The following is a 24,551-nucleotide window of genomic DNA, read 5'->3' as shown; positions in this document are numbered from 1 at the left end:
GACTTTTTCTACCCATGTTCTGTTCTATGTAACTTGATTAAATTTGTTTTAATGTTGGTTATTATGAGTAATAGTTATAAGTAAGCGATTTCTAAAACTCTGGTTTGACGTTTGTTAGAGAAAAATATGTCTTATTACTTCGCTGTGGTGCCCAAGCCAATAATGAATGTATGAAATGAGGGCTGAGTGATGCATACTTTAAGGACCCAATTAGGAGCGAGGTGTTTCTTTATCCTTCATAGAACCTGATCTTGGCCATGAGGCTTTTGATGCCCATCAACTTGTAAAATACCTTCTAAATAACTGCTACAGAAAATAAGTATTTATTTAGGTCCTAAAAATGTACGTATATGTAGAGAAAACTGAATTTGTTCTATAAGCTATAAATTAACTCACCAGCTTTATGCTCATTTATCTTCCACTGTATATGCAAGTATGGTGAGTTTGCTACATAAAAGAAAGCATTATCATAGAATCATCGATGGACATATGTCCAAAACACAATGTGAATTTCCAGCTCTCAGTGGCTAAATGGACAGTAACACAGGAATCAGATCTGTAAAAACTTGGTGACTCTCATGTTGACGTTGATCTCATTTGTCCTAAATTTATACTAGAAGTGATGTGGCATTTATTAGAATAGCAGCAAAAATGTATTAAGCACTCACCTTGCGCCAAGCAAGCACAAGAGTTTCCCATGAACTATCATCTTGTTTGTTTCTCACTGCTTCTCCCAGCACTTAAAAAAGCTGAAAAGCCATGCTTTGCTTAAAAATAAGTGTTAAGCTTTAACCTTGATTTTCTGCTTCCTTCAGAATTGTCTCTTTTTTTTATCCATGGATATATTTAGCTCAAAACTATAAGCTTAATTAGAAGAGCTGTTTGTCATCTTCTTAGACCCTTTGCGAGATAAATAAATAGAGGAAAGGAGATAACAGAGGTCTTCTGAGGCAGAATGTATGGGGGGAAGTACACAGCAACTTGAACATGGGACTAGTGTGAAAACAAAGAATGCTTTCATGTTATCACTTAACTTATACAAGCTGTGCTGACTTGAAGCTAGTCAAAATGCTCACAATACAACCATCCCTGACCTACAGAAAGGTCTTCACTCTATTCTGCTTTGTGGCACCGGTGGCATTTTAATGCAGTAGATATAAAGGAAGGAGAAATCACCAGCCAGGTAACAACATCCACTCCATAAGAACAGATCTGACAGGGCAGCGTCTCCTGAGCATCATTTCTTCCACATGCTCAGGATACCACCTCAGTCTACGCTTTGAGCAATTAGCAGTGAGGTTCTGGTTTCTTAGGGGTGAGAGCAGGAGAACAGATTTCTCACACATATTTCTACTTTTAGATATATCTACTGATATGTCCTTTAAAAGGTTTGCAAAAAATAAGAGAACACTTGTTTTCCATCTTGATTTTGAGGGTAGAAAAGGAAATATGAATTCTAAGATAAGGCAGAAAGGAAACATCTTGAAATCAGAATTAACCTTCAAAATGTAAGCAAACAGAACATGATGTAGACAGAAATAAATACCCAATTCAATGCTAAAAAACATTAACCACAAAACTTGGATTCCATTAACCATGCTTTAATTATCAAAAATCATTGTGTTAATGTATCCATTTTTAACAAAAAAATAATTAAATACCAAAGATTTGATTACTACAGAGAAAAATACTTTTTAAAAATCTACCAAGAACTCATAGTAGGAAAAGTAAGGCACAAAATTTGGTAAGCCACAAGTACTGTGATGGTGCTACATTTATTTACACATTTATTCAGGCTCTTGAGAGATCAAGCTAACTTAGAAGGTCAAATTTTATTTTCTTTCAACCTACTAGTTTACAGTGAAGGTGGCACTGGGCAGAAGCTTAAAACATTTACACTAGGTGGTTTCAACTGATACTTGGTCAATACTGTTCTATCAACAAATTCTCCTGTTATTCTTCATTTAATAATGTTAAGAATTACTATCATCTTGATCTCATGTCAAGTTTAAAGATATCCCACAAAAGAGGCAATATCTAAAATAAAATAAAATTATTAAATGTCTCAAAACTTATTAATAGAATCAGGATCTGTCTGTAGAATCAAGATCTCCATGACTGAAATGAGCTCCACATGTCGATTGCTGTGCTGAGATCACAAGGCAAGGGGTGAAGGTGGAGGCTACAGTTACATCCCCACTTCCCAACCTGTATGTGAGGAGCTAGTCCTCATGGTCAGACCTTCTGCATCCCTTCTCCTCTTAACTAGGGACTTTTGGCTTAAGTATACAATACTATTCACAAATCTAGACCAGCACAGCTAGAATGATATCTAGCTGCTATGTCTTGGGCTCCAAAAACAAATCAATAATCTACACATTGTAGTTGTATCTGTATTCTGAAACAGTAGGTATTTTTTTTGTCAATGTTTTTGTCACTTTATTTTGTACTAGTGGTGGGATTCAGATGGTTCGCATCACTTCAGCAAAACCGATACCTAATTTTTTGTTGAGTTCTGTGAACCAGTTGTTAAAATGGCACTTGTCATCAGGGTTCTCTCTAAGGTGGACACCTGGGCAGTTGCTCAATGTGGAAATCACAAATTTACATTCCTTACTCTTCTTTAACATTCATCTGTGCAACAGTGTATTCCAAACTCCCATAGTAATGTTCATTCTGTCCATAGGTGAAAAAAATTTCAAGTGAGGATGCCAATAAAGAAGCAATATGGAAATATCCTAAATAACAGGTTTATTGGTTTTTTGTCAGGTATTATTTAGTATTTTTTCATCAATATTTAAAACTCTTTCTTATAACATAGTCTAGTTTTGTGTACCTCTTTTATTGTTCTTATTTAAGTGTTAAATGCATGAAATAATAAACCTTTCAGTACATCATTTTTTTATACTTAAAACAGTCATTAGGGCAGAGAACTGGTTGTTAAAGTACTTGAATCTGGCCAATGCTTTGTGCTATTGTGTTGTTTATTTTCAATGACAAAATGTTTGGAGATTTTTTGGTTTGTTTTTGCTTTTTTATGAGACAATGAAACCTAGGGAAGAGTAAATGGTATAAAAAGAGGAAAGCTTGCTGGTTACAAAAGGTGCATGTCCTTCATATGAAAAGTAAATGGGACACTTTCTTGAAAAATTAAAGGAACATTCAAGGAGCTGGTTCTCTTCCATTGGGCCTGGAATCAAAGCCTGGTTGAATGTTCATGGAACTTTATATGACTATTCACTGATGTGGATGCATAAATAGAAAAATAAGAAAGAGTTCAAAATTTAACAGTTTAATATAAAGTAGTCAAAAGATACAAACTCCCTATTATAAGTACTAGGGATAATGATCCTAGTAAACTGGATTGTATATTCAAAAGTTGCTCAGATAGTAAATCCTAAAAGTTCTCATCACAAAGAAAACGAGTTTTTTTTTCCTTTCTTTGCTATAGCTATATGAGATGCTGAATGTTAACTAAATTCAGTGTGATAATCTTTCCACAATATATGTAAGTCAAGTCATCATACTGTTCAATTTAAACTTACACAGTGTTGTATATCAATTATATCTCAATAAACTTAAAACAAACAAACAAAAAATACAAATTAGCTAATGCAGTCATTTTAAATATCTTAAATCACTAAACTACTAAAAGTCCACCTGGCTAGAAACAAATGAGAAAAACATTCCATAATTTTCCAAAATGATAGAAAAGAGAAAGATGTTCAAGTTTTTTTTTTTTTTTTAAGATTTTATTTTATTTTATTTTATTTATTGATTTTTAGAGAGAGAGGAGTGAGAGAGAAAGAGAGAGAGAGAAAGAGAGAGAGAGAGAGAGAAGGGGGGAGGAGCTGGAAGCATCAACTCCCATATGTGCCTTGACCAGGCAAGCCCAAGGTTTCAAACCAGCGACCTCAAGTGTTCCAAGTCGACGCTTTATCCCACTGCGCCACCACAGGTCAGGCTAGTTTTAACTATTATGAATTTTAGTTGGTATAGGATTTCAGAATAATGTATGGTTAATTAAAATACTACAGGTCATGCATTAAAGTTTTATCACCCTTTTCTATAGTCTCATGGATGTGCTTAATTTGCCATGTGACCCTGAACACATTAATATATGTCTTCCGGAAATAACTCAATAGTCAGTAACCACTCAGTATGCTAAGATTGATTATGCTTCTCCATGAATAGTTAGCAATAATAGAACTTGCTTTTAGCATACAAAGTGCAATTCATCTTCATGTTATAAAATAATATGGCATGAGTGGTAAATTATAAATCCATTTTGAGAATTTACCTTTTGTATGCCTGCCTGTCATAAAGGTTCTAAACTTAACCCGTTCCTGACAGATTGCTACAGACATAGCACTACAGAGTCTCACTGCCTAAAAACACAAGCAAGTCAGCAAACTCCCAATGAGTTCAAATTAGAGGGCTACTTATTCAAAAGAACTCTAAATGGCAAAAATAATAAAATAAAGAGCCCTCTAAAAAAAAAAAGACAAACTACTGGAAATACATGTGAAATATACAGCCTATCTAATTCTCTGAGCATGCACAAAGACACGCGGAGGGGGGGAACAATGAAAAAAGAAAAGAGAAACTGTCCAATGTTCTTGCCTCAATGATCTCCCACAAGAATTTGCTTTCTAACAAAACAAGATAACATTTATAAAGGCCCAAAAAGAACTGCTCTAAAACATGAAAGCTGCCACCAGAGCTAGTACATTTTGAGCTCCTCTCTTGCACAAATCATCAGATGTACTAGAGATGGTTATGTTAACTTTAAGAGAATGTCAGGCATTAAATCCAGGCAAAGTTGGTTTCAGTTGCTGTTCAAGTGATTTAATTTATATTTGAAGAACTCTGCTTTAGGGATGACGTGGTGAAGGAGTAGAAGAGTGACATTAGTTTTAAGAGCCCTTTTGTCTTCTCTTAGACCCTGATTAAGAGAGAGACTCTCAGGCTGAGATTTCAGTCCTTCCTCCATCTCTAAACATCATTTTTTTTCTTTTATTCTTTTTTTTTTTTTTTAGAGAGAGAGAGAGAGGGACAGACAGACAGGAAGGGAGAGAGACGAGAAGCGTCAATTCTTCTTTGTGACACCTCACTTGTTCATTGATTACTTTCTCATATGTGCCTTGACTGGGGGGCTACAGCAGAGCAAGTGACCCCTTGCTCAAGCCAGCGAACTTGGGCTCAAGCCAGTGACCATGGGGTCATGTTCTATGATCCCATGTTCAAGCCAGCAACCCCACACTCAAGCTAGTGAGCCCATGCTCAAGCTGGATGAGTCCGTGCTCAAGCCAGCAACCTCGGGGTTTTAACCTGGTCTTCCGTGTCCCAGTCTGACACTATCCACTGCGCCACTGCCTTGTCAGGCTGAACATCATTCTTGAGAGGTTGCTCTTTCGTGTGTATGACGAGGAGGCTAAGCAAATGAGAGATATGATCCTAAGCCTGGGCCCTGTTCAGCTGCTAACCTGACCCAAGTTCATGTAAGAAACAAAACCTTATGTAAGCCATTTTCATTTGGGTATTCTACTTCCAGCCAAAGACCTTCATTAATATGGAAATGAAAACTGTATAAGATTCTACAACCCTGGTGATCTCGCTTATCCATGATAGTGAAAGTGCCACACCAATAAGAACTGGATTTATACAGTTAAAAGGGGCAAACTGCACTGATAAACATTTCTGGAGATGAATAACATTAGAAAAGAAGAGAGAGAAAAAGTAAAGTTCCTTTGACAACATGGCTTTAGTGGAGAGCCTTCTCAATGCAAATTTTCTAATATCAGATATACTATTCCTGGTCAGGGTGCATGCAAGAGTCTATCTCCCCTCCTCTCACTTAAAAAAAAAAAAAGAATAAAAATAATACCATATTCTCATTCCCTATACTTCTCTATGCCTTAAAAATAAATAAAATAACTATCACAAAAGGCTTCTATTAGTAAGAAAGGTATCGCTCAAAGACATGCAGCATTAGAGAACTCCCCAGTCACCATGTCCCACCATAATACAGGAAGAAAACTACATGTCTTTCCAGGGAAGACTAAGTACCTGTAGGTATTTCTCGTTAAGGACCAGTTTTTAATTTGGGCCATCATCACCCTTCAAGTTTCAAACAAGAAAAATCCTGAATTATTGTCATTTCCAAGTATGCCCTCTGCATGCCTCTTTCCCATACATAATAAGACTTCACACTATTTCAAACGGTTTTTCATTTCTTTCTCTTACTCTTTATGAACAATAGTGTTTTAAATTATTTCTCTCATATGCTCTGATGTCTGCTAACAAGGCTTAAATCTTAACCATTCCACTTTATTTTCCCACATTAATCTTTATTTCTTCTTTTCACAGGCATATTTTTTGAAAAATTGCTATCACTTTTTTTTTTTTTCAGTTTTATGTCATCGTCATCAAAAATGATGATCTCGGAGATGGCTTTCCACAAGTTTGAGGAGGACTAAAACTACAGTCATCTTATATTCTTTTAACTCTGAGAAATGTCAAACCTGCAGTCTACTGGGAACTTCTTTAAAATGCTAGTGTTAATGGCTTCTTCTCTGTTCAATCACATGAGGCCATGGTGCAAAACAAGCACTGCTGTTTCTGATTACTGATTGCCAGTTTGTTCTTAATTGATTTTTAAAAGTTTTAGTGAATACATACTAAAACTATATTGCTAAAACTATATATACTAAAACTATACAGAACTATATTACATTCTCAGTTTTAAAAACCTAAGTAATTTCCCCAAAATTACAAGTTAATTAGCAGAGAGTGAAAACAAAAACCTTCTGCTATATCTAAGTCTTACAGAGTACCTCCTGGGAACATCCTGTGCCCTGGCTTGTGATATCTCCAGTTTAAGGGCCATGTATTGTATCCAACTCATCATCTTATCTCTATAACCATGTTTCATGAAAAACAAACAAACAAACCATACAACAGAGAAAGGACAGTCTCTTCAATAAATGGTATTAGTCAAACTAGACAGCTACATGCAAAAGAATGAATTAGACAATTATCTTACACCATACACAAAAATTTACTCAAATAGATTAAAGATTTAAATGTAACACCTGGAGCTATAAAACTCCTAGCAGAAAACATATAAGGTAAACTTCTTGACCTCAATGTTTGCAATGATTTTCAGGATTTCACAATAGCAAAAGCAACAGAAGCAAAAATAAACAAGTAGGACTACATCAAACTAAAAAGCTTCTGCATAGCAAAGGAAACCTTTGAAATGGGGGGAAATATTTACAAATAATATACCTGATTAGGGATTAATGTCCAAAATATATAAATAACTTTATAACTCAATAGCAAAAAAGCAAATAATCCAACCTAAAAATGAGCAGAAGATCTAAGTAGACATTTTCCGAAAGAAGACATATAAATGGTCAGCAGGTACATAAAATGTGCTCAACATCACTAATTGTCAGGAACAGGCAATCAATCCACAATGAAATAACTACCTCACATCTATCTGAACTACTATTACAAAAAGACAAAAGATAATAATAAGTGTTGGCAAGGATGTGGAGAAAAGAGAACACTTGTGTACTGTTGGTAAAATATAAATTGGTATGTATAACCACTATACAAAACAATATGGAGGTTCCTCAAAAAATCAATACTAGAAATACCGTACAATCCAGCAATTCTATTCATGGGCATTTATCCAAATGAATTGAAAACACTAACTAGAAAGATATATGTACCACCATGTTCATTACAACATTATTTACAATAGCCAAGACATAAAAGCAACCTAAGCATCCCGGCTTAATGGATGACTGGACAAAGAAGATGTGCTATATGTAATTAATGGGATATTAAGCCATAATAAATAATAAGATATTGTCATTTGTGACAACATGGATGCATGTTGAGAGCATTATATTAAGTTAAATAAGTCAGACAGAGAAAGACAAATACCGCATGACCTCACTTATATGTAGCATCTTAGAGGGAAAATAAAAACAAACAAATACATAGACAGAACCTATTGATTGTTGCCAGAGGCACTGAGTAGGGGATAGGTGGATAAGTGAAGGTTGTCAAAGGTATAAACTTTTAGATATAAAATAACCTATGGAATGTAACGCATAGCATAGTGACTATAGTTAACAATGCTGCACTGTATATTTGAAAGTTGCTAAGAAAATAGATTTTTAAAGTTCCCATCACAAAAAAAAAATGTGTAACTATGTGTGGTGATGAATATTAACTAGACTTGTTATGATGATCATTTCATAATATATACAAATATCAAATGATTATGTTGTACCCCTGCAGCTAATCTGTTATATGTCAATTATATCTTCAGTAAAATAGTAATATACCTCCCTAAAACAGTGGTAGTCAACCTGGTCCATACTGCCCACTAGTGGGCGTTCCAGCTTTCATGGTGGGCAGTAGCGGAGCAACCAAAGTATAAATAAAAAGATAGATTTAACTATAGTAAGTTGTTTTATAAAGACTTATTCTGCCAAACTTAGCGAAAATTCAATATAAAGTACTTAGTAGGTAATTATTATTATATGCTTTAACTTGCTGTAACTCTCTCTGCTTTATAAATTTTATAAAGTAAAGTTACTTCCCAACTTTATAAATCACCATTACTGTGGAACCGGAGGGCAGTGAGAAAATTTTACTATTAACAGAGATACAAAAGTGGACGGTAGGTATACAAAGGTTGACTACCCCTGCCCTAAAAGATGAGGGCCATCAAACCATCAGAGAACACTAAAAGAAAGATACATCGAAAACCTTTTCTTGCTCTAAATCCAGGTCTAGACAAATGTCCACCTCCCTCCTGTATGTTCCCATAGCATTTCCTTTCTACCAGTCTTAAGCAACTGACCACTTTATCACCTTCAGTATTAATGTACACAAATTTAAAATTACATCTGAAAACCTATATCAGCAGGTCTCAACTACCATCCATATGTGTGTGGTTAGTCATCAATGACTTTGTGAATAGCAATGATAATATATTAAAGCCACACAAAGTACAATAATCAGATACTCATGGCTAATGGGTGTCTGAGAGAGCAGCAAAAAAACTGATAACAAACGGAAGGACGACAGAAAATACAAATGAGAATAGTGATAGTCCCACGGGAAAATCAGTCAGCAGCTCTGCCGTAAACAAGCTCCCTGCCTCCCGATAAAGAGTAGGTTGCAAAAGAAAAGAAACTACATGTAGCTCCCTCTCGTTATCTGCCTGCAGTGTTGGTCTGATATGAGCAAAATAAGAAAACAACTTACACAATTAAAATTTCCATGTTCTCTAATGTTCAGCTATTTTAAATTTCAGAATATTGTATCGAACTACAGTGCTTGTCCTTTTGGGGAAACAGGCTTATGTGAAAAATAAAGTTAAGAAACCATTTAAAAATGAACACACCACCGAAATATTCCGCATTTTCTAATAGTTGAGTGAAAATCATTTTTGCCATGCTTGAGTAAGTCAGCTAAAGGGATGTTTTTTCTCATCTCTCTATAAAATTCCCCTTGGGAACGAAAACAAGCTTGAAAAGTTTCAGTCAACAGTATAAATTGGGAGTTCGTGTTAAATAAGCCATTGAAAACTACAGTTTAGAATAAAATTACCATCTCTGCCGTTACCACAGGGCTCCATAGTACATTTACAATAATAGCTATATTTTGTAATAACATCATATTCAAGTAATCCAAACATCTTTTTCATTTTTAGGTTTAACTAACATGCTGCAGGGGTTCTTTTTAAAAATCAATCATATCTTCGACTCTCCCTTTGAATTTTCTAAGCCCAGATAATAACATGGCAACAATTATCAATATTTGAGATGATAAAGTACAAAATTACTAGTAAAAAAAAAATTGAACAGTAGAAATGACATTCCTCTAAGCCCATTTATTTTTTAAAATACACTTTGAAAAGGCAATACAACCTAACTGAGCGCAATTGAGTTGCTCCATAAAGTGTATTTTAGCTCTGCTTAGCTTAGAGTCTTGCCTTAGTGAGGACTGAGAGAACAGGAAGAGAGAGAGTTCACATAAAGTAAGGGCAGATCTGAGAAAAGAGAAACCGTGGAGAATCCTTGGATGTGAGAACAGGGCTCCAGGAAAAGGCCTGAGTGAAAAGGTTTGGTCCGAAGATACAAATTTGAGTGTTGTCAGCATATCAATAACATCTAAAGCCATAGGAATAGATAGAGTTGCCTGGAAAGAAAATGCAGAAAAAAGAAAAGAGATGTCCTAAGATTGAGCCCCGAAACCCAGGGACTTTTAAAGTCAAGGTAGGGAAACAAGATAATGACTGAGACCATAGGGCCATGAAGCCAACATACCCATGTTAGAAAAGGGCAGCGAGTTGTAGCAGAAGGAAAGAAAAATTGCTGGTTAGATTCTCCATTACTTTGCCTGATCTCCCTTCTTTCTTAATTGTGTGAAAATAAGGATATCTTTTGTACTTTCAACGTGGAAAAAAAAAAAGAGAAACAGAAAAGCATGTGTGTCGCCATGCCCGAATCCTTTATCTCAGATATCTGACAGCTTTAACTAGTTTGCTGGTTGAGGGTTTCCCGAGTCAATGTAACTGTCACTTCCTAGGCATTCTTAGGCTCTATATAACGGATTTGTTGGTGGCCAGCTCAGATGAGGTTTCTGGATTGTCCAAAATATTCATGAGCAATTTTGTTAGCAATTCTCCCACAATTTCTCCCTTAAAATTTTAGAATTAAAATACTTAGGATGTTGTTAATTTTCCTATTCCAAGCAGATAAATGTCACTATTCTTGGCATTACTTTAATTTTTAAATTTAGTTTTTACTTCCTCTTTTCTGATTTAAAATAGTTGTTATGTGGTCACTGAAATAGAACGTGCAAGAGGAAAAATACTTTTAAGGCTAGAGTTTATTGCCACACAGAATAAAAGAAGGGGTTATTGCTAAATTTGGGTATTCACATGCATCAGCCAGCTAATAGGGAAAATGAATTTTTATTTTAACTTATTCATTCAAATATTAAGAAATTTGTTTAGATTATGTTTGCATGTCAGGAAGCATGATTTGGCCAACAAGAAGATAATGAAAATAAGAAAAGGTACTAAATCCTGACTGTAAGAATACTTTGATCACTTCTGTTAGCCCCTTTCCTCTGTTTTAATGCTGGGAGTTCACTCCTTCCCATACTCTCAATTTATTCCTTTACTAGTTTCCCAGTTCATTCTACATGTTCTCTGAGTTTGATGTACTAGCAAACCGACCGTTTCAGTATTTTCAGACCATAGGTCCCTTAGGAACTGAAAACCTACTACTCAGTCTAATTTACGGTAGGCCTTTTATTATGTAATCTAACTTTTTTTTCATCTGTAAAAACAAGAAAATAATACTGACTTTACAGTTGATGTGCATTCCTGAAAAGACTTAGGATGTTATTAGGAACATAGTAAGTACTCAAGAAACACTCGTAACATTCCCCCTTTTCTCTTTAGAGTTTCTAAATTTTCTGTGGTCAGTTCCATACTACGTGAGAAGGGCTCCAACTAAGACGAGAGCAGAAGGACAAACAAAGACAAGAGTTTAATGAAAGAAATTTAGACGATTTAGTTCAGCAGTTTGGACCTCTCCTGCATGCAAGCCCCCAAACATTACAAATAAAACAGAAGACAGGATTGGTGAACTGGATCTTAGTAAAATGTGGGGGAAACCTCACAACACACAATTTTTACATTAAGAGCAAGAATTTAATAAATTGTAGCATGTCGACCACTCATTTATCTTTCACTAAATGGAATTTGTTTCATTAGTATACCTAAAAAAAATCATGGTGTTTAAACTAGAAATTATTGAAAGTAAATATTTTGATGGAAGGTAAGTTAGTTGGGGTCAGTGTTAGCACAGTTACTTTGTATTCTAAAATCACAATGTTTTACTACTTAATTTTCATTGTCCTTAGCTAATGAAAAGAGAACAGAGGCAGATGCTACCTGTTAACTGTGAGTATATTAATGCTAAACAAAGGTGAACCGAAGCCTTGGTGCACTCCATAGTTGTGATTTGCAGGAGCTGGTCCTAAAGATGGAGGGAGAATTGACTCATCACGTGGCCCATGGTGGTGAGGGAGTGCCAAACACGAAAGACCCAAAGCTGGAGCAGTCACCACCACATTTACATCATATGCAATGATCTAATGTCAACAAAACAACATGATCCATCAAATTAATGCTGACTTCAATATTTTGATTTTGCGATTTTTTTTTGGTACTTACTTGCAAATTTCTTTATGATTAAAGTTTACTTAAGGAGTAAAGAATACTGCATTAAGAGAAAATCTACATTAAAGAATAATGTCAGATACTTCCTTAATCATTTTAATGCACCATCTCAACTTAGCCCCTTAATAAACTCTTGAGGTACAAATTATTATTATATAAACTTTACATTTAAAGGGACATTAATCTAGTCTAGGTATCAGAATGAATACCACACTTACAGTTAAACCTCCTTGATTCCAAAGCTTGTGCTACACAATCTCTACTTCAATGAAAATAATTACAAACTTGCACATTTAAAAAATCCCAAAGTTAATGTGCATTTTATTTATAAAAAATAATTGGCTTTTTTAAGCTTGTTCAACTGTAAAGATAATATAGTTGGTCCTTGAACAACACGGAAGTTAAGGATTGCACTCTCACTCCCTGCAGTCAAAAATCCATGAATAACTTTCGACTTCTCAAAAAGTTAAGTTGTCCCTCTGTATCTGTAGGGATTGGCTCCAGGATCCCCCAGATATCAAAATCCAGTATTCTGAAGTCCCCAATATAAAATGGGATAGATCAGTGTATAGAGTTGACCCTTCTTATCCATAAACTCCCCACTGCAAATGGAAGAGTATTGGTATTAATTGAAAAAATCCCAATATAGGTGGACAGGTGCAATCCAAATCTGTGTTGTTCAAGGGTCAACTGTATTTTCCTGGTTTGATTTTTAGCTGATTTAAATGAATAAAAACAATTTTTTTTGTATATTTATCTTATATCTAGTCACTGAACCCCATTCTCACATAAATTTTAATGGTATACAATCGTATCTCAAAAATGTTTTATCTGTCTTGTTCCCAAGTTTACATAATACATTCCCTCCCTTATTTTAAAAGTTTGGTCCTATTTCTATTAAGAACTTTTATTAGAAATAACCAAAATTCTATTGAGCTACTGAAATAATTTTTATTTATTTCCTAATAAACTATCATTATATTCCTTAAAAATAATTTTATTTCATCATTTGTATACTGATTTCTTGATATATTGCTGGATCCTACTTACTATTATATAGTTTATGTATTTTCATTTTTATTTAAATTCAGAAATGAGATAGAGACATTATCCTTTAAAGTTATTTTAAAGTATGTTAAATTATTAATATTGAAATTATGATTCTTAAATGATTGAGGAGTTGATCCTATGAAACAGCAGTTTAAATAACATTGTGATTATAAGTTCTTTTTTTTTAATGTTTTTTTCTTTTCTTTTTTTTAAAGACTTTATTCATTCAATTTTTCTTCAGAGAGAAGAGAGAGAGAGAGAGAGAGAGAGAAAGAGGGGGGGCAGGAAGCATCAACTCCAAATCCCATATGTGCCTTGACCAGGCAAGCCTAAGGTTTTGAACCAGCAACCTCAGTGTTCCAGGTCGATGTCCCATCCCACTGCACCACCACAGGTCAGGCAATTATTATAAGTTCTTTAAATGTGTGATAATTCAGCTACACATCCATCTGTTCTGATGCTTTTTGATAACATATCTTTAAACAGCTTTCTAATACGTAGAAGGCTTATTTCAGCTTTAACTCCATCTTGTATCAAGTTTGGTAATTTAAATTTTTCTAGAAGTTATTTCCTTCTTCTGGGTTTTCATATTTTATTGGTGTAGAATTGCATGTAATATTCTACTATGCTTCTTTAATCTCTCTTGTTCCCAGAGTTATTTTTGCTTTGTCATTTATAATCTTATATATTCTTACTCTATATATTTTCCATAATTTGTGCTTGCAAGAAATTTTATTCCATTTCAAAGAAGAATCAAATACTACTTTTATTTAAATTTTTTAACAGTTGTATTGTTTTAATGATTCCAGTTTCCATTATGAAATTCTGTTTTCCTAGGTCCTTTAATTTTTTTCTAATTTCTTAAGATAAGTACTTAGTGTATTTTTGTCTTTTCTCTTAAATAACAAAAGCATTTAAGGCTAAAATTCTTCGTGAGCACAGCTTTTACTGGATGTGTATAATCTGTTTGAAAGAGATGACCTTTTTCATTACCATATATAGTTTGTAATTTCCCTTCAGTTATAAGAGTTATCTAAGAGTCTTAATTACCTATTTCATTCTCAATTTTCTAATAAAGTCTCCTAGGAAATAATTTTAGTTTCCTGATAGGTATCATAGAATGTGGCTTTTATAAGTTTTAATTTTCTGAGTTTTTGAAAAATTTCAGGCATCTTTTTCAAAGACTTATTTTCCTAAGATGAATCTCTCCTCATTCAAAATTTTGTGATTTCTATAATGTAAAACTTGTTGATATGGGATCTTGTCATTTCAACATCATAAAATAAACATGCACCCTCATATACATAATGATTGAAATAAGTTAAAGTTCTGTTGGCTATTTAAAATGTTTAACAACAGTAAATTCCTGATGTCATTTTCTTATGACAGTGGGTAAATTTTACAGAGAATCCCTTAATTTCTGATGTTTATTATGTACTTTATCCATCCTTATCAGATACTATAGGCTGCTATAAGCATACAATGTCATTGAATATTGATAGAAACTTTATTCAATATATAAAGTGGTATGTATGTGTATGTGTTTGACATAAATAGAGACTTGGTTTAACTTTCTCTTTCTGTCCATATTTTGTTATAAATGTTGAGCATGGAGTTTATACCTAATGTTCTCTTATCTCTCCCTTCTTATTCATATAACCTCAAAGGGTCATCAAATAGGGTTGCATTTCAGGGGAGATAATGTGTAGTCTTGATAGCACAGCCATAATATTATGGGAAGATAATATAAAAAGAAGTTATCTTAAAAATCATATTTTTGAAAAAATGATTTTTTAATCAGTGTAAGAACACCAGTAAGAAACAGAAACTGGCCCTGGCCAGTTAGCTCAGTGGTAGAGCGTTGGCCTGGCGTGCAGGAGTCCTCGGTTCGATTCCTGGCCAGGGCACACAGGAGAAGCGCCCATCTATCTGCTTTTCCACCCCTCCCCCTCTCCTTCCTCTGTGTCTCTCTCTTCCCCTCCCGCAGCCAAGGCTCCATTGGAACAAAGTTGGCCCGGGCGCTGAGGATGGCTCTATGGCCTCTGCCTCAGGTACTAGAATGGCTTTGGTTGCAGCAGCGCAATGCCCCAGATGGGCAGAGCATCGCCCCCTGGTGGACATGCTGGGTGGATCCTGGTCGGGCACATACAGGAGTCTGTCTGACTGCCTCCCCATTTCCAACTTTAGAAAAATACAAAAATACAAAAAAAAAAAAAAAAAAAAAAGAAAAAAAACAGAAACCATTTATTAATATATATTAAGAGATACTGGAGGGATATTAAACCAGTTATAGTGCTAAATCACTGCGTGAAACTCACTAAGTTTTCACCCTTCTACTGCATTAAGTGAACAAATATGAATTAGTTTATTGTCCTTACTATCAAAATATACTTTTAATGAATTGTCTTCATCTGACATTCTGAGTTGAAATTAGACTGAAAAGTATATAGGAAACAATGTTTAATTATAATCATTGATGTGCTATTCTAAGAACAAAACCTAAATATAAATATATATGAGAATTTTAAGAAATAACATCAAGCTTATGTGTAATATTGTGCTTCCCCATGCTGTGATCACCCATATCCTTCTCACTGATTTATGCAATATTGGTTTATGGCTAGTATGAGTCTGACTATATAGCCATTAGAAAAAGAAAAATAGAAACTATATATATTCAACATGTACCTTATACCATGCACCAGGTTTTAATCATTGTTTCTCACAATATGTATGATATAGATTAAATATATTGATATGAAATATGAAGTATAAATCCAAGGATACAAAAAGGCAGTCTGCTTTTAACTGGGCTGACAAAACTACCATATTACTCAGACTGAACCAGTCTTTCTCAAGCTATCCATGAACAAAGGCCATATTTTGCTATTCAATAGCTCACAAATGAAAACTTTTGTAAAATACAAAAAAAAATAATAATTTCAAAAAAAATTTTAAATATAAAAATGCAAGTACAAATTTTATCAGATTCAACAGACATAAAATTAGTTTGTAAGTCCTGGCCGGTTGGCTCAGTGGTAGAGCGTCGGCCTGGCGTGCAGAGGTCCCGGGTTCGATTCCCAGCCAGGGCACACAGGAGACGCGCCCATCTGCTTCTCCACCCCTCCCCCTCTCCTTCCTCTCTGTCTCTCTCTTCCCCTCCCACAGCGGAGGCTCCACTGGAGCAAAGATGGCTCGGGCGCTGGGGATGGCTCCTTGGCCTCTGCCCCAGGCGCTAGAGTGGCTCTGGTCGCGGCAGAGCGATGCCCCGGAGGGGCAGAGCATCGCCCCCTGGTGGGCAGAGCGTCGCCCCCTGGTGGGCGTGCCAGGTGGATCCCGGTCGGGCGCATGCGGGAGTCTGTCTAACTGTCTCTCCCCGTTTCCAGCTTCAGAAAAAGACAATAAATAAATAAATAAATAAATAAATAAGTTTGTAAAACTGTCAAATAATTTTCAAAGTGCTCACCCTCAATTTATGTGTTTACTACAAAACAATAACAAACAATCCATAAATCAGGTTTAAGCCACAGATTACAATCTGAATAGCCAACATATCCCAAATCTAAGAGCCTATCAGTATTAGCTGTTTCTTTAAGAAAATCTTATAGGACTACAAGGATCATAACCAAATGAAAAATGTACCTAAACCTAATGAAACGTTTCAACAATTATATACAAAAATGTCCACTTCGTAATCCTTAGAATTTGTGAATATGCTACTTTTCATGGCAAAAGGGACTCTGCAGACATGATTAGGTTAGAGGTCACAAAATAGAGAGATTACTTTAGAATATGTGGCTGGCCTCAAGGGATCCGAGTAGAGTGAGGTAGGAGGGTTAGAATCAGAGGCGAGATGTGAGGGTAGAAGCTGAAGTCAGAAAGGGTTGTAGGCGTTCTGTGGGAGGTTGCAAAGCTGGAGGAAAGCACTCCATGAGGAATGCAGGTGCACCCCAGATGCTGAAAAGGGCAAGAAACTTCCTCCTTAAAGCCCCGCCTACCAAAATCTTGACTTTAGAACCTCTGACCCCTAGCACGTATCATTAATATGTGTTGTTTTAAGCTAATAAAAGTGTGGTGATTTGTTCCAGCAATAACTGGAAAATATAGATTTTTGGTTCTCGGAAGCAGGATCCTGCTATACCAAAGCCCTAAAAGGTAGAAGTGGCCTTGGGGTTGATCATGGGCAGAGGTTGGAAAGATTTTTGAGACTCATGATAGAAAAATCCTAGATTGCCTTGAGCAGACTGTTAGTAAAAATATGAATGCTAAAGGTCCTACTGGTGAGGAGCATAACAGAGAAAGTCTGTATTGCCTGAGAGAATTTCTACATAATTATAAGTGGACTGTTAGCAGACCGTTAAATGGGATGCTGGTGAGGGTCCAGAGGGAATGAGAAATAAGTTACAGGCATACCTCAGAGATAACTGTAAATTTGGTTCCAGACCACCGCAATAAAGCGAGGATCGCAATAGATATTGCAATAAAGTGAGTCACACAAATTCTGTGGTTTCCTGGCGCATGTAGAGGTTACATTTACACTATAGTGTGGACTAGTAAGTGTGCAATAGCATCATGTCTATAAAAACAATATCCACACCTTAATTAAAAATACTTTAATGCTAAAAATCAGCCAAGCCTGCAGAGCACCATAATCTTCCTGCGGGTGGAAGGTCTTTCCTTCAATTTGTAGAAAACACATTTGTGAGGTACAATAGAACAAAGTCTGCCATCTTGGAAATGGGATGAAAGGATGTCTTTGTTAGAGTGACAGAAAATTCAGCTGAACTGCTTCCTCCAGTTATGTGGAAATCCGAATCGTAAGTGATGAACTTGGATATTTAGCTGAGGAAATTCCCAAAGTGATTTTTTTTTCATCCTGCTCATGGTAAAATGTGAGAGGAAAGTCATAAGTTGAGGGAAAAACTGTTAGGATAAAAGGAACCAGGAACTGATGATTTGCACAATTTTCAGCCTATGCAGATTGCAAAAGGCACCAAAATTAGAAACTCAATTTTAGGAAAGCAATCTCTGTAGACAAAGCCAATTTTGTTTGATTAACGTTTGGCTAGTGCCTTACAAGATTTAAAAGCTCAGAATATTTTGTAATACAGAAAGTTTTTGTCCCGAAACACAAAGGTTGCCAGTTCGATTCCCAGTCAGGGCACATATAGGAACAGCTTAATGTTTCTGTATCTCTTTTCTCTCTTTCCTTCCTCTCGCACTAAAAAAAAAAAAAGATATATATACATATATATATATGAAGAGGGGAGATAGTGAGGCAAACTCTTGCATGCACCCCAACCAGGATCCACCTGGAAATCTCATCTGGACCAAGCTATTTTTAGCACCTGAGGCTGATGTGCTCCAATGGAGCTATCCTCAGTGCCTGGGGACACACTTGAACCAATCAAGCCACTGACTGTGGGAGGGGAAGAGGGAGAGAAAAGGGAGGGAAGGGGAGGAGGGGAGAAACAGATGGCTACTTTCTCCTGTGTTCCCTGATTGGAAATTGAACCCAGGATGTCCATAAACAGGACCCATACTCTATCCACTGAGCGATCGGCCAAAGCCAATAAATAGAAATAAAATAATAATTTTAAAAAAGCTCTGTGAAGAGATTTGAAATGTAATTCATGAACTCCCTCAACTACTTCAGCAGAGGTAAAAAAAAAAAAGGAGTTGAGATTATCTGAGAAAGTTCTATAATATAGGGTTTTGGGTTTTTTTGCTCTTTTTTTTTAGTGAAAGGAGGGGAGATAGAGAAGCAATGTACCCAGATTAGGATTCACCCGGCAACCTCTGTCTGGAGCCAATGCTCGAGTACTGAGCTATTTTTAGTGGCTAAGTCTGATGCCCAAACCAACCCTCCAAGCTATCCTCAGTGCCCAAGGCCAATGTTCAAACCAATTGAGCCACTAGCTCTGGGAAGGGAAGAGACAAAGAAGAGGGAGGGGGGAAGGGAAGAAAAAGGGAGGAGGAAATGGAGGGGAGAGAAGCAGATAGTTGCTTCTCCTGTGTGCCCTGCCTGGGAATCAAACCCAGGACATCCATGTGCCAAGCCAATACTCTATCCACTTAGCTACAGGCTAGAGCCAGCTTGTTTTCTTTTCTTTTTTTTTCTTTTTTTTACAGAGACAGAGAGTCAGACAGAGGGATAGATAGGGACAGACAGGAACGAAGAGAGATGAGAAGCATCATTCATCAGTTTTTCCTTGCAACACCTTAGTTGTTCATTGATCGCTTTCTCATATATGCCTTGACCGTGGGCCTTCAGCAGACCAAGTAACCCCTTGTTCGAGCCAGTGACCTTGGGTCCAAGCTGGTGAGCTATGGTCAAACCAGATGAGCCCGCGCTCAAACTGGCGACCTTGGGGTCTCAAACCTGGGTCCTCCGCATCTCAGTCTGATGCTCTATCCACTGCGCCACCGCCTGGTCAGGCCAGCTTGTTTTGTAATAGCAGGATTCCCAGAGACATACAGAAGAGAACCACAAGTTTTTTAAGACTGTTATATCAGTAGATAGAAACACTGCCAGTTTGAACTGAAAGAGACAGACAAAGAATAAAATTCAAAATGGCTGCTGGTCTCTCAAAATTGTACAGACAGAGCACTGATAAAAATATTCAGCTAAAAATATGTGCTACTCTTTATAAATAAGAAATGGTAATGCAGAGAATCTAGAATTAAGCCCAGGGGGCAGAGTCCCAAGCCACAGAGATTTTTCTTAGGCTTTGAAATCTGGAGTTTGCCCTGTTGGATTTCTTAATTTCTTAAGACAAGTAATCCTGTTTTCTTTCCACTCTCTTCCTTTTAATTTTTTTAATTTTTATTTATTGTGTTTAGAGAGAGAGGGAGACAGAGATAGGGAACATAGATCTGTTCCTGCATGTGCCCTGACGAGGAATCAAACCAGCAACCTCTGCACTTCAGGATGATGCTCTTCCAACCAAACTATCCTACCAGGGTTTTCCCTTTTTAAGTGGGATGTCTAGAACTATTATATGCCTGTCCCACCATGCATTTTGGAAGTATAGAATTTGTTATCTAGTTTCACAGGTACATAGATAGAGAGAAACTTGGTGAAGGATGGAAACTAACCAGAACCTTACCCATAATTAATTTAGATGACTTAGATGAGATTAACTTAAAGGCTGATGAAATTTAGATGTGGTTCTGGACATAAGATGATGCTACAGTGGGTTGAGACTTCTAAGGATCTGGAGATGTAGTGAATATGTTTTGCATGTAGAAAGGATGTAAATTTCTGGAGGGCAGAGTGCAGACTATAATAAACTGAATAATGACCCACAAAGATGTTGATGTCCTCATTTCTAAAACTGATATGTTACCTTAAATGACAAGAGACTTTATTTTTTTATTTTTTAATGTTTACTTATTGATTTTTAGAGAAAGACAGGAATATCTATCTGCTCCTGTGTGCCCTGACCTGGAATTAAACCGGAAACTTCTGCACTTCAGGATGATACTCTAACCAATCGAGCTATCTGGCCAGGGTGGCAAGGGACATTTTGGATGTGATTTGGCTAAGAATCTTAAGAAGAGATTGTTCTTGAGCATCTGAGTGGGTCCAATGCAATCACAAAGTCCTTAAAAGAGGGCTGTGAGGACAGAATCAGAACTCAGAGTCAGAGAAAGATTTAAAGAGGCTACATTGCTGGCTTTAAATATGGAGGAAGCAGCCAGAGAAGACATGTGGCTTCTGGAAACTAGAAAAGGCAAGACAATGGATTTTCTGCTAAACCTTCCAGAATAAATGCAGTTCTGCCAATACCTTGACTTTAGGTCTTCTGACCTGCAGAACCCTAAGAAAATAAATTTGTGAAGCTTTAATCCACTAAGCCAATGTTTTTTGCTAGAGCAGCTATAGAAAACCAATATGAAGGGCCCCTACTTAATTTAGTACAATATTTCTCTACACATATATCATAAAATCTTTAATTTTTACATTCATAAATTTCTGAGTTAATATAACAAAGACTATGCTTCACAAGACACTAAAAGTAACTTTTATAACTTAAAAATCTGGAGTGTATTTTTTCTGTTGACGGTCATCTTGTCACTAAGCGACAATGTGACAACCATGGCAACAGAAAAATGGAGCATTTCACTATCCCCACATAATGCATTATCCCTTGTAAACTAAAGAAAAAGTAGATCAGTAAATAACCTTTGCTCTGCAGTAGTCAATACAGTTCTGAATTGTACATTAGCATCAGAAAGTATGCTAAGAATGGTTTATTTAGAATCTGAATCTACTACTTCAAATGAGAGTCTCCTTCACGGAGCCCCCCTCTTTAATTATCTCATCAACATAATTAAAAAAAAAATCATGTAAAGAGTTTTATAAAAGGCAATCTTACTGGGCAATAAAATTGTTCATAGTTCCAACAGTAATATACATTGAGTAATCAGCATTATACTGTGAGTGGAGCGCAGAGCACATTCCTAGCAGCTGTGGCTGATGCAATGCTGTGGGAATACTCCAGCTCCCAGAAGCCTCCTGGGCATACCCAGGAAGGGAGCTCACCCACTATAAGGAAGTGACTTAGCGCCAACCATGCAGCTCCCTGATCTTTTCAGCCACTGGTATGAAGGACACGCTGTAACACCCTATAGGCTGAACCTGTGTATATAAGCTAGCTTGCTTCCTGAATAAAGTGGATCTGTGTCACTGAACCTGGTCCCCGGAGTCAGGTCTTTGTGTCTCCATCGTCCTCACCCCCAGCAGGACTTGTCCACAACTGGCACCCAACATAGGGCAGAGACCTAACCAGCATCCAAGGGACAGGTGAGTGACCTCTGCAATGGGAAACCTTCTCCCTCACTCTCGAGCCCCACAGGCTTGAGCCCTGTATGCCCTATTGCATAGTAGGCGAGTTGAAGTTTGTGAAAAGGATCTCTGTACTTACTGGGAGATCCTCTCTGGTCTCAATCCCTGGATTAAGGACGCCCCACTCTGGGACCCGGATACTTGTGCCCAAGCTCTCCGACGTGTTCATTAAGCCAAGGTATATGAGGGACGGGCCTTTCCTCTCGTCCTCACTCCTGCCTTATTGGCAATATGTGCCTGCTTGACCGATGCTCCTGCTGGGGACCCTCCGCAGGTCCCTAAGGTCCTACAGGCTACTCCTCTTTCAGAGGAACCCCTACCTCCCTATTTGCCCCCCCCTCCATAGAAGAAGAAAAGGGCTGGGCCACCGAATATGATGGACTTACAGCTCAGCGTGCAGAAACAAAACTAGATACATTGGAAACCGCACCATCAGCTCCGCCACCCGAAGTAGCAGAAGTCGCTACTTCCACATTCCCTGCCAGGGCTCAATGCCCCACCCCAGCCTCTCAGACGCCATTTTCTACCCCAGCTTTAACTCCAACACGTGTTCCTGCTGCAGACCCATGGGCCAGCCTCATACGCCCCCCCCCCCCATGTGTCTTTTTTCTTTCTGTCTGTCTTATCTATTTTTCTGTATCTCTTGCTCTCTCTCTCCCCAGCCCCTCTCTCTGAAATGACACTGGAAGGACCCAGCCATGGCACAGTGGCAGGGATCACACCTGCTTCTAACATAAGGGAGACGTTATGCTTGTGTTTTTCAGCCAATTTAGCTCCCAGGAACCCCCAACCTGCTTGACAGGGTTTCTTGGGCACCCACTAAGTGGTTCAGTCTTCACCTGTCCAAAGCCACAGCCCTGGCCTCCTCCACATTGACTACGCCTGAGGGGAGGAGGTCCTCAGCGCTCCAGAAGATGACCTCGTGGCCGGCGTGCGCACCCCATCACCGGGGGGGGGGGGATGTGGAGGCTTTGGCGGGGTGGGCCCAGAGAATCGCCCCTGACAAGGCTCCAGGTCCTGGTGCTCTGTTCTTGCTTATGTGTGCTATAGTAACCGCTGACTTCCAGACGCAGGTGGCGGCAGCCCGGGGCTCGAGCCCGGCAGCACGAGCTGGTGTTTTTTGTTCATCTTTGGAGGATGAGGAGAATTGGGCTGGAGTTGCGATTCGCAGACTCCAGAAGGTAAATGGCGGCAGCTGCAGTGGGAGGATAAACGGAAGCCAGGCTTGCATCGCCGAGTGGCCGCTGGAACAGCAGGGAGTGCCTAAGCCGCTGGTGGGTTCTCTGACATTTTGGGACATGGGGTGAATGCCATCATGCTCTCCAGAGCAGAGATGGAAATGCTGACTGCCATTGCCATGTGCTCCTCTTTGGAACAGTGTAAGACCTGCCAGGACAGCAGGGATGAGGGGGGTGGCTGATGCTCCATGTGCATGGACTGATTTCCTGGACTAGGACCAGAGTGGGCACTGGATCCTTTGTTGGATGGACTTACAGATTTTGGACAATGTGAAATACCCTGATGGGGGTGAGAGGCGGCTTTGCTGGAAGTACTCCCCTGCCCCAGGAAGCTTTTTCCATGGCTAGAAAGAAGGCCGAGAACATTTTGCACTTTTGGCAAAGTGTTCAGAGACTGGTGAAATGTACCTTTGTAATTGTTGAAATTGTATGATTTGTCATGTTGTTGTAATTTGTGTAATGTGCCTTGCAACCATATGCAGTTCGCAGCCCATGGCAAGCCATCTGTTCTGTGTTTGGATGCTGGAACCTTTGTGGGAAGGGGGTGTGCATGGACCTATGTCCATTTTTAAAAATCAAAATGGAACTGTGTTTAACGGCACCTAGAAGGTCTCTGTAACACAATGGGAGGGAAATGACATCCTGACCCCTAGGATGAATCCCCTGTTTAAGACCCCCGTTCTATTTCCTAACTAGTCAAACAATACAAAAGCTTGCCTCATTGTTTAATTCAGCTAATCTATTAGCATATAGTATAATAGGTATTATAGTTGTTTTAGTCTTACTAGGGTTCCATTGCATAATGTGTAGCATTCAGAAGCTACCACAACAGCAAGCTGTCATTCATCAAGTCCAATTGGCCTTAATTAAAAGAGAAAGGGGAGATGTGGGTAGAGTGCAGAGCACATTCCTAGCAGCTGTGGCTGATGCAATACTATGAGAACACTCCAGCTCCCAGAACTCTCCTGGGCATACCCAGGAAGGGAACTCGCCCGCTATAAGAAAGTGACTGAGCGCCAACCATGCAGCTCCCTGATCTTTTCAGCCCTTGGCTATGAAGGACACACTGTAATACCCTATAGGCTGAACCCGTTTATATTAGCTAGCTTGCTTCCTGAATAAAGTGGAT

General features: G+C 37.8%; 1 protein-coding gene across 4 annotated transcripts in view; it reads right to left on the bottom strand.

The window, feature by feature from the left end:
- Window positions 1–24,551, bottom strand: part of CTNNA2 (catenin alpha 2) — a 1,214,276-nt gene that overhangs the window by 1,043,286 nt on the left and 146,439 nt on the right. The window lies entirely within an intron of this gene.

Source organism: Saccopteryx leptura, chromosome 3, assembly GCF_036850995.1.
Source record: "Saccopteryx leptura isolate mSacLep1 chromosome 3, mSacLep1_pri_phased_curated, whole genome shotgun sequence".
Classification (NCBI taxonomy): Eukaryota; Metazoa; Chordata; class Mammalia; order Chiroptera; family Emballonuridae; genus Saccopteryx; species Saccopteryx leptura.
This window is presented reverse-complemented; position numbering and strand designations above follow the sequence as displayed.